The sequence below is a fragment of the Ranitomeya imitator genome, chromosome 2, assembly GCF_032444005.1.
Source record: "Ranitomeya imitator isolate aRanImi1 chromosome 2, aRanImi1.pri, whole genome shotgun sequence".
NCBI lineage: Eukaryota > Metazoa > Chordata > Amphibia > Anura > Dendrobatidae > Ranitomeya > Ranitomeya imitator.
The window spans coordinates 67,000,051-67,014,339 of record NC_091283.1 but is presented as its reverse complement, the minus strand read 5'-3'; the positions used below and the strand labels follow the sequence as shown (position 1 = coordinate 67,014,339).

Below are 14,289 nucleotides of genomic sequence, written 5' to 3'. Positions count from 1 at the left end.
TTACTGGTCAGGTTCGGCTGCCCAAACACCGGCTGTTTGTCATTCTATCATGTGCATGACAGAAGCACATAATGCTGCTTCTGATCAGTGGTAAAATCATTACTGCCAGTCAGAGAGCAATGGTTCCCACGCTGTCAAAAGACAGCGTGAGCCTGCAGCTGTGATCGTAAGTATAAAGTTTTACTCTGGTCACTGGTGTTAGCTGATGGGACTACTGCTTAAATCAGCCAACACCTGCTGCTGCTAATAACATTGAGAGCAGGAGTGGCTGTTGGCAGTATTCATCAGCCAGCTCCTGCGCTGTAAATAAATAATAAAAAAAGCAGCATGGGTTCCCCTGTATTTTTGATAACCAGCCAGGCAAAACTCACATCTGGGGGCTGTCAGATTCAGCAAGTCTGGTTATCAAGAATACACAGTATATTTTAATTATTTAAATAAATGATTTAAAAAATGGAGTAGGGTTCCCCCCATTTTTGACAACCAACCTTGCTAAAGCAGACAACAGGGGGCTGGTATAAGGGGCTATGGATATTGACCACCCCAGCCTAAAAATAGCAGCCCGCTGCCACCCGCATAGTATGTCAAAGGAAAAAAATCACTGAATGCCTGAATTTGATCCGATTAACGGATCTCACTCGCCCATGAAAGTCAATCAGTGCATGGAAAGCATCGGACTGCACTCGGATAGCATAAGAGGATCCGTGGATATCATCCATGGACTGAGAGGATAAAGATGTAGACTTTATTTCCCATCTTCTCCTCATCCGAGAAAATCGATCACACTCTGATCATGCTTATTATATGATTAGCATAATTGATCTGATTTTCTCAGATGACAAAAAATACACTGGTCTGCACCCAGACTAAGAAGGAACAGTTGAGTCTTGTTTCTCTTGTTTGCATAGATTACATAGTTACATAGGTTGAAAAAAGACCTAGGTTAATCAAGTTCAACCTTTCTCCACCAATTTTTCATTTTGTCACTAAATTAACTATAACCTGCAATGTTATTTGTATTAAGGAAATACAATAATACTGTGTTAGGACTGGCGGAACGCACCAAGAAAGATGATGTGGATGCGTTCGCAGTCCGGGGTCCACTGTGCAGGTAAAACCTGCTGCTAGCAAATGGCTGACTATATGGCGGTACTCAAAAGTATACACACGTGGGTTAAACCTCACCCAGTGTGAAGAAAGCGATCCTGTTAGCGTCACAGGACCGCGGTACCACACTTAGAGCACGAGCAAGTAGTCAGCGAACTAAATCCCAACTGGGATAGAAGTCCGATTAGACCCTTGCTGGCACAACACCGAAACTAGGTGTATAAAGAACCTTATAATATAATATGAGCACAAGAATGCGTGCTATGCCGCACTGACGGACGCCACTAACCACCCAGACTTGGGAATGGAAAGCGCAAGGCAAGCGCACGGCGCCGTACTGGCGGACACAGCAAAAGGACGCTGTGAAGTGTGTATCGTGCAGATGGTTAGTCGGGCGCTAGAGAGCTACCATCATCCGCGAGCAGACAACAACTCTAGGGAGGGATACTTAGGAGCTTTCATCCTTCGACATACATCCATCTACACACACACCACATAATAATATACTAGCGCATAGCCGTGCGGTCATGCGCAGTTTATATAGTTGCAGCACAGGAAGTGGCCACAGAAACTTTTCCCTTCCAAGACCTGCCAAGAGGACCACTGGAATGTGCTGCAGAGCCTGAACACATGACCCTCTATCTCCAACGGGAGATCTTGCCCTGGGCATGCTCAGTGTGTGCAGACAAGGACTTAGTCCCAGAGAAGTCCGCTCGCCGCTGACCAGCACTGGCTTTAATGGCAGGGGCTGAAGAAGCAGCAGTAACTCTCTGTACAGAGTGAGACCGAGCAAGACGCTGGGACCGTCGTCCTTGCTGAGCATACTCCACTGTGGTTGGACAAGAATGCGAGACCGCAGCGGAGATGGCTCGAGATTCCCCCTGTGCAGAAGCGGGAACTCGAGACCTAACATTACCCCCCCTCCTAGGGCCCCCCCTCCTTGGGCCTCGCTACGCTCGAAGGCAGCAATGAGCTGTGGGGCCCGAATGTTTTCAGCAGGCTCCCATGACCTATCCTCTGGGCCATAACCCTTCCAATCCACCAGATAGAACTTTTTGCCGCGTACCACCTTGCAACCCAAAATAGCGTTCACCTCATAGTCGTCCGTAGACGAACCCGATGTCCCGGCAGATGACTCGGAAAACCGGGACATGTATACGGGTTTCAAGAGGGACACATGAAAGATGTCGGTGATACCCAAGCGTGGAGGAAGAGCCAGACGGTAAACCACAGGATTAACCTGTTCGAGAACCTTAAAGGGTCCCAAGTAGCGAGGAGCAAACTTAGTGGACTCAACTCGCAGCCTGATGTTACGGGCGGAGAGCCACACCAAATCGCCAGGAGCAAAGGTCGGAGCGGGACGCCGATGAACATCGGCGGAGGATCTCATTCTCTCCTTGGAGACCCGAATGGCAACCTGCGTGCGGTCCCAAATGTCCCGTGCCTCCACAGCCCAGTCTGCCACCCTGGAGTCAGCGGAAGACACAGGCATGGGCACAGGAACACGCGGATGCTGGCCATAATTTAGGAGGAATGGAGTCTGACCGGTGGAGTCGGCTACGGCATTGTTAATTGCAAACTCTACCCACGGTAACAAGGATGCCCAGTCATCCTGCCTGGCCGAAACAAAATGTCGTAAATATGTGACCAAGGTCTGATTGGCCCTCTCTACCAACCCATTCGTCTCGGGATGATATGCCGAAGAGAGATTCAACTCAATACTGAGTAGACGACAAAGCTCTCTCCAGAATCGAGACGCAAACTGGGGACCCCGGTCACTAACAATTTTGTCTGGCATACCGTGTAGGCGAAAGATATGCTTGATGAATAGAACAGCCAACGCCCGTGCAGAAGGTAGCCGTGGAAGAGGCACCAGGTGCACCATTTTGGAAAAATGATCGGTGATCACCCAGATAATGGTGCAATTACGAGACTTGGGTAAGCCCACCACAAAGTCCATCCCGACCATCTCCCAGGGCCTGTCTGCCACCGGCAGAGGATAAAGCAAACCAGCAGGCCGTTGCCAAGGAGTCTTGTTCTTGGCGCAAGAGACACACGCCCGAACATACTCGGCGACATCACGAGCCATATGCGGCCACCAGTATGTCCTCGCCAGTAACTCAGATGTCCTTTTGGTACCAAAATGTCCACCCACCCTGGACGAGTGTGCCCAAGAGAGAACCTCCGGTCGCAAACTGGATGGAACAAAAGTCTTGCCCGGGGGCACAGACTCTAGCGAAACTGGGGCCACAGTTCTCAAGCTTTCGGTGGGGACAATAAGCCGAGGCTCCTCCTCCTCCTCCGCAGAAGACACAACGGAGCGAGAGAGAGCGTCGGCCCGTATGTTCTTCTCCCCAGAAAGAAAATGGAGGGTGAAATGAAACCGGGAGAAGAATAAGGACCATCTGGCCTGGCGAGAATTCAACCGCTGGGCTGTCTGCAGGTACACCAAATTTTTATGGTCTGTGAAGACTTGGAAGGGAAAACGTGCTCCTTCCAAGAGGTGTCTCCACTCCGAGAAAGCCAACTTCATGGCTAACAACTCCCTATCCCCGATGGAATAATTCCTCTCTGCTGGTGAGAAGGTCTTGGAGAAAAAGAAGCAAGGGTGCTTCCGACCTTGAGCATCCTTTTGGAAGAGGACTGCTCCAGCAACAACAGAAGAGGCATCCACCTTCATGATAAATGGCTTATCAACATCGGGGCGATGTAGAATGGGAGCGCTAGCGAAGTGCGACTTTATAGAGATAAAGACCTTGGAGACCTACTCAGACCACAATTTGGGATTCGCCCCCTTCTTGGTAAGGGCAACCAAGGGAGCTACCAAAGTTGAGAAGTGCGGAATGAACTGGCGATAATAATTGATGAACCCCATAAAGCGTTGCACCGCTTTAAGAGAATGGGGTTCCTGCCAGTCCATCACAGCCTGTAGTTTGGCAGGATCCATAGCCAATCCCTGGGCAGAGATGATGTAGCCTAGGAAAGGTAAGGACTCCTGCTCAAACATACACTTCTCCAACTTGGCATAGAGGGAGTTTGCCCGTAGGAGGTCGAAGACTTTGCAAACATCTCTCCGGTGGGAGTCAATATCTGGAGAGTAGATGAGAATATCATCCAGATAGACTACGACCGAGGTGGAAAGCATATCCCGGAAGATATCATTCACAAAGTCTTGGAAAACGGCTGGGGCATTACAGAGCCCGAAGGGCATCACCAGATATTCATAGTGCCCATCGCTGGTATTAAAGGCCGTTTTCCATTCGTCCCCCTCACGGATGCGAATCAGGTTGTAAGCACCCCGCAGATCTAATTTAGTAAATACCCTTGCTCCCCGGAGCCTATCGAATAGCTCAGATATCAAAGGCAAGGGATATTTATTCTTAACGGTGATGGCATTAAGACCCCTGTAGTCTATGCATGGACGCAATTCCCCACTCTTCTTCTGCACGAAGAAGAACCCTGCCCCGGCAGGAGACACTGACTTCCTAATGAATCCTCTTGCCAGATTTTCCTGGACGTACTGTGACATTGCCTCTGTCTCCGGGAGAGATAGCGGATAGACTCGACCCCGAGGAGGCTCAGCACCAGGCAAGAGGTCAATAGGACAGTCATAGGGGCGATGGGGCGGAAGAATCTCCGCCACCTTTTTGGAGAACACGTCTGCATAAGACCAATACTGCTTGGGGAGAGAGGATAGATCTGCGGGTACCTCTGTTGTAGCAACCTGAACGCACTCCCTCTGACACCTACCCCCACAAGATTCACCCCAACCCATAATTCTGCCTGAGGACCACTCGATATGAGGAGAGTGGTACCGTAGCCAAGGTATTCCCAACAGGACCTCGTCAATTCCTTCCGGAATGACGAGCAGAGAAATAATCTCTTGATGAGATGGCGACATGGACAGAGTAAAAAGGATGGTCTGGTGTGTTATCTGTGAGGGCAGTGTCGACCCATTCACCACTTGTACCGTTACTGGTTGAGCTAGCATAACCAGGGGTATTGCGTGACGTTGGGCGAAGGCAGAAGACATAAAATTGCCCTCCGCCCCAGAATCCACGCAGAGCTCTACCGAGTGGGAGAATGAGCCAATAGTAATTGTCCCCTTAAAGGACAATTTAGAGGCAAACGTCGCCGTGTCTAGTGTACCTCCACCGACTACCACTAGACGCTGACGTTTCCTCGACCGCTGGGGACATCTGGTGGCTAGATGTCCTGACTGCTGGCAAACATGACAGACCTTGAGTGCACAAGCGGTCCGGGACTTAGATCCCGCTTGTGACACTCCCCTGGTCTCAAGTGACTCAGAAACCAGGACCGGAGATTCCAGAGGTTTGGCGAAGGTAGGAGCCAGCCGAAACCTCTGCCTACACTGGGCTCGCTCTAACCTCCGCTCGTTAAAACGGAGGTCAATTCGAGTGGAGACAGTTATTAACTCCTCCAGTGTGGCAGGAATCTCCCTAGTGGCCAGAGCGTCCTTTACGTGGTCAGCCAGACCCCTCCAAAATATGGGGATAAGGGCTTTATCCGACCAATCCAGCTCGGATGCTAAAGTGCGGAATTGGACGGCAAAATGACTGACCAAGGACTCACCCTGAGTTAATGCCAGCAGTTGAAGCGCAGTATCATGGGTGACTTGAGGTCCTGAAAAGACCTGTTTCAGAGTGCACAGAAACAGAGGAGCACTCTGCACCACATGATCGCCACGCTCCCATAGTGGCGTAGCCCATTCCAACGCCCTGCCCGACAAGAGAGAGACTATAAATCCCACCTTAGCCCGCTCTGTGGGAAAACGTGCAGCCAGGAGCTGGAGGTGAATAGAGCACTGACTCACGAATCCCCTACAAGATTTGCTATCACCAGAAAATTTTTCTGGCAGCGGGAGGCGAGAAAATGTCGGAACAGGGGTGGCGATGGACATATTTGCTGCAGCCACGCTGGCAGCCTGTACAGCAACTGCGGTGAGATCCACAGCTGAGGTTGCGCTCTCGAGAGCTGCCAACCTACCCTCCAGCTGCTGGATATACCGCAGAGATTGCTGTTTGTCCGCCATTACTAGCCAGACCCTGGCGCTAGTATAATGTTAGGACTGGCGGAACGCACCAAGAAAGATGATGTGGATGCGTTCGCAGTCCGGGGTCCACTGTGCAGGTAAAACCTGCTGCTAGTAAATGGCTGACTATATGGCGGTACTCAAAAGTATACACACGTGGGTTAAACCTCACCCAGTGTGAAGAAAGCGATCCTGTTAGCGTCACAGGACCGCGGTACCACACTTAGAGCGCGAGCAAGTAGTCAGCGAACTAAATCCCAACTGGGATAGAAGTCCGATTAGACCCTTGCTGGCACAACACCGAAACTAGGTGTATAAAGAACCTTATAATATAATATGAGCACAAGAATGCGTGCTATGCCGCACTGACGGACGCCACTAACCACCCAGACTTGGGAATGGAAAGCGCAAGGCAAGCGCACGGCGCCGTACTGGCGGACACAGCAAAAGGACGCTGTGAAGTGTGTATCGTGCAGATGGTTAGTCGGGCGCTAGAGAGCTACCATCATCCGCGAGCAGACAACAACTCTAGGGAGGGATACTTAGGAGCTTTCATCCTTCGACATACATCCATCTACACACACACCACATAATAATATACTAGCGCATGGCTGTGCGGTCATGCGCAGTTTATATAGTTGCAGCACAGGAAGTGGCCACAGAAACTTTGCCCTTCCAAGACCTGCCAAGAGGACCAATGGAATGTGCTGCAGAGCCTGAGCACATGACCCTCGATCTCCAACGGGAGATCTTGCCCTGGGCATGCTTAGTGTGTGCAGACAAGGACTTAGTCCCAGAGAAGTCCACTCGCCGCTGACCAGCACTGGCTTTAATGGCAGGGGCTGAAGAAGCAGCAGTAACTCTCTGTACAGAGTGAGACCGAGCAAGACGCTGGGACCGTCGTCCTTGCTGAGCAGACTCCACTGCGGCTGGACAAGAATGGGAGACCGCAGCGGAGATGGCTCGAGATTCCCCCTGTGCAGAAGCGGGAACTCGAGACCTAACATACTGCAGTATAGGGTTGAGCGACTTTTACTTTTATAGGATTGGGTCGGGTTTCACGAAACCCGACTTTTTCAAAAGTCGGGTCGAGTGAAATCGGCCAATCCTCTAAAAAAGTCGGGGTCGGGGTCGGCCGAAACACGAAACCCAATGCAGTGCATTGGGTTTCCAATGGTTCCCAGGGTCTGAAGGAGAGGAAACTCTCCTTCAGGCCCTCGGATCCACATTTAAGTGTAAAATAAAGAATTAAAATAAAAAAATATTGCTATACTTACCTTCTGACGTGTCCTGGTACTAACCGGCAGCCTTCCTTCCTTAGAATCAGCGCGTGAAGGACCTTAGATGACGTCGTGGCTTGTGATTGGTCGCGCGACCGCCCATGTGACCGCTCACGCGACCAATCACAAGCCGCGACGTCACCGAAGGTCCTTCAAGCGCTGATTCTTAGGAAGGAAGGCTGCCGGAAAGAAGCAGGGCGCGTCCGAGGGTGAGTATATTCCTATTAGGAATTGGTCGCATGGCGGTCACATGGGCGGCACGCGACCAATCAGAAGCCGCGACGTCATTCCGCAGGTCCTAAAGGCGCTCATTTTGAACAAAGAAGCCGTGTCGGACGCCGGTTCCTCGCGCTGATGTCCAGGGGCCGCCGGAGAGGTGAATATAACAATATTTTTTATTTTAATTCTTTATTTTACACTTTAATATGGATCCCAGGGCCTGAAGGAGAGTTTCCTCTCCTTCAGACCCTGGGAACCATGAGGATACCTTCCGATACTTGGTGTCCCATTGACTTGTATTGGTATCGGATATCGGTATCGGCGATATCCGATACTTTTCGGGTATCGGACGATACTATCCGATACCGATACTTTCAAGTATCGGATGGTATCGCTCAACACTACGCGTCACTGAACAGGTAAGTATAATTCTAATGTTTATTACTGACTTTCTGTTTTTTACAGCTGCTCCTCCCTATCCCATATATGTAAAGTCTGAGTTCGGGGTTCGGACGCAAGTTCGTGTCATCACCGGCCCTGAACTCGAACTTTACAAAAAGCTCAGGCGAAGCCGCCGATCCCAAACATCGGGGGGTTCGCCCATCACTATTCCTGAGTTAAAACATTAGTATTGATGTTTCTAAATGATTATGAACTTTTTTGCATTATTTGAGGTCTGCAAGCAATGCATTTTTTTGTTATTTGGCCATTTCTCATTTTCAGAAAATAAGTACAAAATGTATTACTTGGAACTTTGGAGACATGTTGTCAGTAGTTTATAGAATAAAAGAATAATTTATATTTTACTCAAAAATATACCTATAAAGAGAAAAATCAGACAAACTGAACATTTTGCAGTGGTCTCTTAATTTTTGCCAGAGCTGTATATATAAATTATATATCTTGTGGTAATTCTACTCACTTGGGTGCGTCGTGAGGCAACACAGGAAGCAAATTCATTTAAATTTCCATGCTGGGTTATTGGTGTTTCATAAGCCAGCCACAAGCAAAGGAAAAATAAACGGCCTTTCAGTGCAGGCAAAACAGAATAAACAGTTCTTGACAAAGCCTCATTAGAGCCAGTCCTAATCACACAGGCTAGATAGCATCCAGTATACTGGTTCAGTCTGAAGATACCACATAGGATGTTCATGAAAAAACAGCCGCACTCAAGTAGTTTGAAGATTTATGCCAAAAATTATTATATCTTTATTTGTGCGCACAGACTTCACCAGGTGCTTTATGACGTATATGGGTTGCGGACAATAAGGTTAACGTTTCGACCGGGGGTGGTCTTTGTCAAAAACCTCACTTGTAGTAAGGGTGCAGAGAGGAAAAAAGGAATCAGTCCAATAAAGGCGGTGTCTGTAAGAACGTGGGGAAGCTATGTCCGTACCATTGGTGATGCAGCATGTCCCTCAACACAAAGACCATGTGCCAAACAACAAACTCCATTTTAACATGTGATACCACATAGGAGGCCTTGTCCCTCAACACAAAGACCATGTGCCAAACAACAAACTCCATTTCAACATGTGAACCACACCCAGAGGTGGGGTACAAGGGCAGCCAGACCCAACTATCTCTCAAGCTGCCTGTAAAACCAGGCACAGATGCACAAAACAATCTTCTTAGTGCTATGTGCACTAGAGCAATACTCCAGATTTACACCACAGATGAAAACCATCTCTGTGATACATACTGTACCTCCCATCAGCTCTGCGTGCAGTAAACCCCTTGCAACATATATATATAATTGTCTTTTTTATAAATTTTTCCTTTTTATAGAAGGAAAGAATAAAATGAACAATTAGCAAGCTTCCTTAGTAAACACTTGGAGCTTCTGGGAGTCAAATTCCAAGCAATCTAATGTTTACTGATGAACCCATGAAAAGATAATATAGGTAACCCCTTTAAGAGCAGTTTAAGGGTCACGTTCCTTCAACTAATACAATCAGCACCATTATGTTCCTGAAATATGCCATTTCCTTTGATATGAACTCTGACATTATATTTTAAGTGATGGCATTTGTGTTCTTTAACGGAAGAATTAGCCATATTGCCTGACTGTTATTAATGTATATTTAACCCATCATCTTACTTTTATTCTTGCTTTCTTTGTTACATCTTAAAAATAAATAAAGTCCTTACAGAATTAAACCCTTAACGACCGCCGATACGCCTTTTTATGGCGGCAGTTAAGGGTACTTAAACCACAGCATCGTTAATTAACGGCGCAGTGAAAAAAGTGTATAGCACTCCCAGAGTAAGAATTTCTCTGGGGTCTTGGTTGCTGGGGATAGCCGAGACCCCAGAGAACATTATTTGGGTCTGTTTTTACTGACCCCCGAATTACGATCGCAGTAAATAACTGTTTACCGGCGGCCGCAAAAAAAAGCGCGATTTCCCATTTAATTTCTGTCATTCAATGTGATTGCACATCAGAGGACAGAGAAAGGGGGTCCCCGATAGCCCCCTGATACTCATCTGTCTCCCCTGATGCTCCTCGTGGCTCCCAATGGGCGCCGCCATCTTTTTCCAGGAAAAAAATAGCGGGCGCATGCGCAGTGTGCCCGCTGGCAGGCACCCGGAAGATCTTTTGGCTGCCGGGGGTAGCCGAGACCCCAAAGAACATGATCGGGGTCGGTTTTTACCGACCCCTGTTTTGTGATCGCCGATAAATAACCGTTTTCCGGTGACCACAAAAATAAAAAAAACAAAGCGGCGTGTCATTCTCTGTCCTCTGATGTGATCGCACATCAGAGGACAGAGAAATAGGGGGGTTTGGGGACCCCATCATACTTACCGGTGTCCCTGGGTCCTCTTCCATCCCCTCCTGGCCGCCGGCTTCTTCCTCCGGGAAGAAAATGTCTCGGCCAGCAGAGGAAGATTCTTCCTCTTGTTTTATTTTGGTCACTGTGAGATCCTATCACAGTGATCAAAATAAAAAAAATAGTAAATACCCCCCTTTATCACCCCCTTAATTAGGAAAAAATGATAAAATAAAAAAAATATGTACTTCTATTTTCCAATTAGGGTTAGGGTTATGGTTAGGGCTAGAGTTAGGGCAAGTATTAGGGTTAGGGCTAGGGTTAGGGTTAGGGCTAGGGTTAGGGCTACGGTTAGGGCTAGTGTTAGGGTTAGGGCTAGGTTTGGGGTTGGGGCTAAAGTTAGGGTTAGGGTTGAAGCTAAAGTTAGGGATAGGGCGAGGGTTAGGGTTGGTGCTAAAGTTAGGGTTGGGGCTAAAGTTAGGGTTAGGACTAGGATTAGGGTTGGGGCTAAAGTTAGGGTTAGGGTTGGGGCTAAAGTTAGGGTTGGGGCTAAAGCTAGGGCTAGGGTTAGGGTTGGTGCTAAAGATAGGGTTAGGGTTAGGGTTGGGGCTAAAGTTAGGGTCAGGGTTAGGGTTGGTGCCAAAGTTAGGGTTAGGGCTGGGGGTTAAGGCTAGGGTTGCGGCTAAAGTTAGGGTTAGGGTTGGGTCTAAAGTTAGGGTTAGAGTTGGGATTAGGGTTAGGGTTGGGATTAGGGTTTGGATTAGGGTTAGGGTTGGTATTATGGTTAAGGTTGGCATTAGGGTTACGTTTGGGATTAGGGTTAGGTTTGGGATTAGGGTTAAGGTTAGGGTTGGGGTTAGGTTTGAGGTTAGGGTTGAGATTATGATTAGGGGTGTATTAGGCTTAGGGATTTGATTAGGGTTAGGGTTGGGATTAGGGTTAGGGGTGTTTTGGCATTAGGGTTTTGATTAGAGTTATGGATTGGGTTGGGATTAGTATTAGGGGTGTGTTGGGGTTACGGTTGGAGTTAGAATTGAGGGGTTTCCACTCTTTAAGTACATCAGGGGGTCTCCAAACGCGACAGCCAATTTTGCATTCAAAAAGTCAATTGGTGCTCCCTCCCTTCTGAGCTCTGCCATGCACCCAAACAGTGGTTTACCCCAACATATGGGGTATCAGCGTACGCAGGACTGATTGGACAACAACTTTTGGGTCCAGTTTCTCCTGTTACCGTTGCAAAAATAAAATAAATTGGGGGCTAAAAATCATTTTTGTGGGGAAAAAATGATTTTTTATTTTCATAGCTCTGTGTCAAACTTCTGTGAAGCACTTGGGCGTTCAAAATGCTCACCACATATCTAGATAAGTTCATTGGGGGTCTAGTTTCCAAAATAGGGTCACTTGTGGGGGGTTTCTACTGTTTAGGTACATCATGACACCAGCAGACCATTCCATCATAATCTGCATTTTAAAACGTCACTATTTCCCTTCCGAGCCCTGGGGTATCAGCGTACTCAGAACAAATTGGACAACAAATTTTGGGGTCCAATTCCTCCTGTTACCCTTGGGAAAATAAAAAATTGGGGGCTAAAAAAATCATTTTTGTGGAAAAAAAAAAATATTTTTACGACTCTGCATTATAAACTTCTGTGAAGCACTTCGGCGATGAAAGTGCTCACCACACATCTAGATAAGTTCCTTAGGGGGGTCTAGTTTCCAAAATGGGGTCACTTGTGGGGGGTTTCTACTGTTTAGGTACATCAGGGGCTCTGCAAATGCAACATAACGCCCTCGCAGACCATTCTATCGAAGTCTGCATTCCAAAACAGAGCGCCTTCCCTTCCGAGCTCTGCCATGCACCCAAACAGTGGTGCCCCCACACATATGGTGTATCGGCATACTCAGCATAAATTACACAATAAATTTTGGGGTACAATTTCTCCTGTTACTCTTGTGAAAGTAAAAATTCTGGGGGTGAAAAAATCATTTTTGTGGAAAAAATATGATTTTGTTTATTTTCATGGCTCTACATTATAAACTTCTGTGAAGCAGTTGGGGGTTCATAGTGCTCACCACACATCTAGATAAGCTCTTTGGGGGTCTAGTTTCCAAAATGGGGTCACTTTTTGGGGGTTTCTACTGTTTAGGCACATCAGGAGCTCTGCAAATGCAACATGACGAAGGCAGACCATTCCATCAAAGTCTGCATTTTAAAACGTCACTACTTCCCTTCCGAGCCCTGATGTGTGCCCAAACAGTGGTCCCCCCACATATGGGGTATCAGCGTACTCAGGAAAAACTGGACAAAAAATTTATGGGTCCAATTTCTCCTGTTACCCTTGAGAAAATAACAAATTGTGAGATAAAAGATCATTTTTGAGGAAAAAAAGGATTTTTTATTTTCATGGCTATACGTTATAAATTTCTGTGAAGCACTTGGAGGTTCAAAGTGCTCACCACACATCTAGTTAAGTTCCTAAATGGGTTTAGGTTCCAAAATAAGATCACTTGTGGGGAGTTTCCACTGTTTAGGCACATCAGGGGCTCTCCAAACGTGACATGGCGTCCGATCTCAATTTCAGCCAATTCTGCATTGAAAAAGTCAAAAGGAACTCCTTCTCTTCCAAGCCCTGCCATATGCTCAAACAGTGGTTTACCCCCACATATGGGATATCAGCGCATTCAGGAGGGAGAAATTGCACAACAAATTTTGTGGTTTATTTTCTCTTTTTACACTTGTGAAAATAAAAATATTTGGTTCTGAAGTAAAATGTTTGCAAAAAAAAAGTTAAATGTTCATTTTTTCCTTCCACATTGTTTCAGTTGCTGTGAAACACGACAAGGGTTAATAAACTTCTTGAATGTGGTTTTGAGCACCTTGAGGGGGTAGTTTTTACAGTGGTGTCAAGTTTGGGTTTTTTCTGTCATGTACATCCTTCAAAGTGACTTTAAATGTGAGATGGTCCCAAAAAATAATGGTTTTGTAAATTTTGTTGTAAAAATGAGAAATCGCTGGCCAACTTTTAACTTTTTGTTTCCAAAATTGTTCTGATGTAAAGTAGACATGTGGGAAACGTTATTTATTAACTATTTTGTGTTACATATCTCTCTGATTTAAGGGCATACAAATTCAAAGTTTGAAAATTGCAAAATTTAAAAAATGTTCACCATATTTCCATTTTTTTCATACATAATCGCAAGTAATATCGAAGAAATTTTACCACTAACATGAAGTACAATATGTCACAAAAAAGCAATCTCAGAATCAGCGGGATCCGTTAAAGTGTTCCAGAGTTATAACCTCATAAATTGACAGTGGTCAGAATTGTAAAAATTGGCACTGTCATTAAGCACCAAATTGGCTCTATCACTAAGGGGTTAACATAATTTGTTATTTTGAAAAATTAATTAAAAAGACTGGTCAACATTATACAGTACCTTCTACCATCAATTACTGTGATGTGGAAAGAGAAGAAAAATATTTGACTGTAAATCTATGGAATTTGTTTCTTAAATTCTTACCTGCAATTGTTACTTGCCACATTTATTGAGAAAACCATGATGTATTGTAGAAGACTGCATGGAAAATGTGATATTTTACATAAATGTGCCCTGTGGTGGCCTCTAGTCTCCAGCAAAAAATTCATAAGGTCAATAAACTCAAGTCCTTTGTGTATTCACTTGTTAAATAAATGTTATTTTGGTATGTATGTCGAACATTTCAAGCTTTTCAATCAGCAAGGAGCCATGCACAGTACGTTGTATTCTATCAATATGAGAATTGTCAAGCTATTTTCTTCTTTTCATTCCATGCTTCCAAGCTGCAAAATCGCTTATTCTGTAATCAAGTCACTCGCCA

The 14,289-nt window shown here is 46.3% G+C and overlaps 1 protein-coding gene across 8 annotated transcripts in view; it reads right to left on the bottom strand.

Moving 5' to 3' along the window:
* The window catches only part of HTR2C (5-hydroxytryptamine receptor 2C), an 834,275-nt gene that overhangs the window by 38,555 nt on the left and 781,431 nt on the right, over positions 1-14,289 (bottom strand). The gene's annotated exons all lie outside the window — the stretch shown is intronic.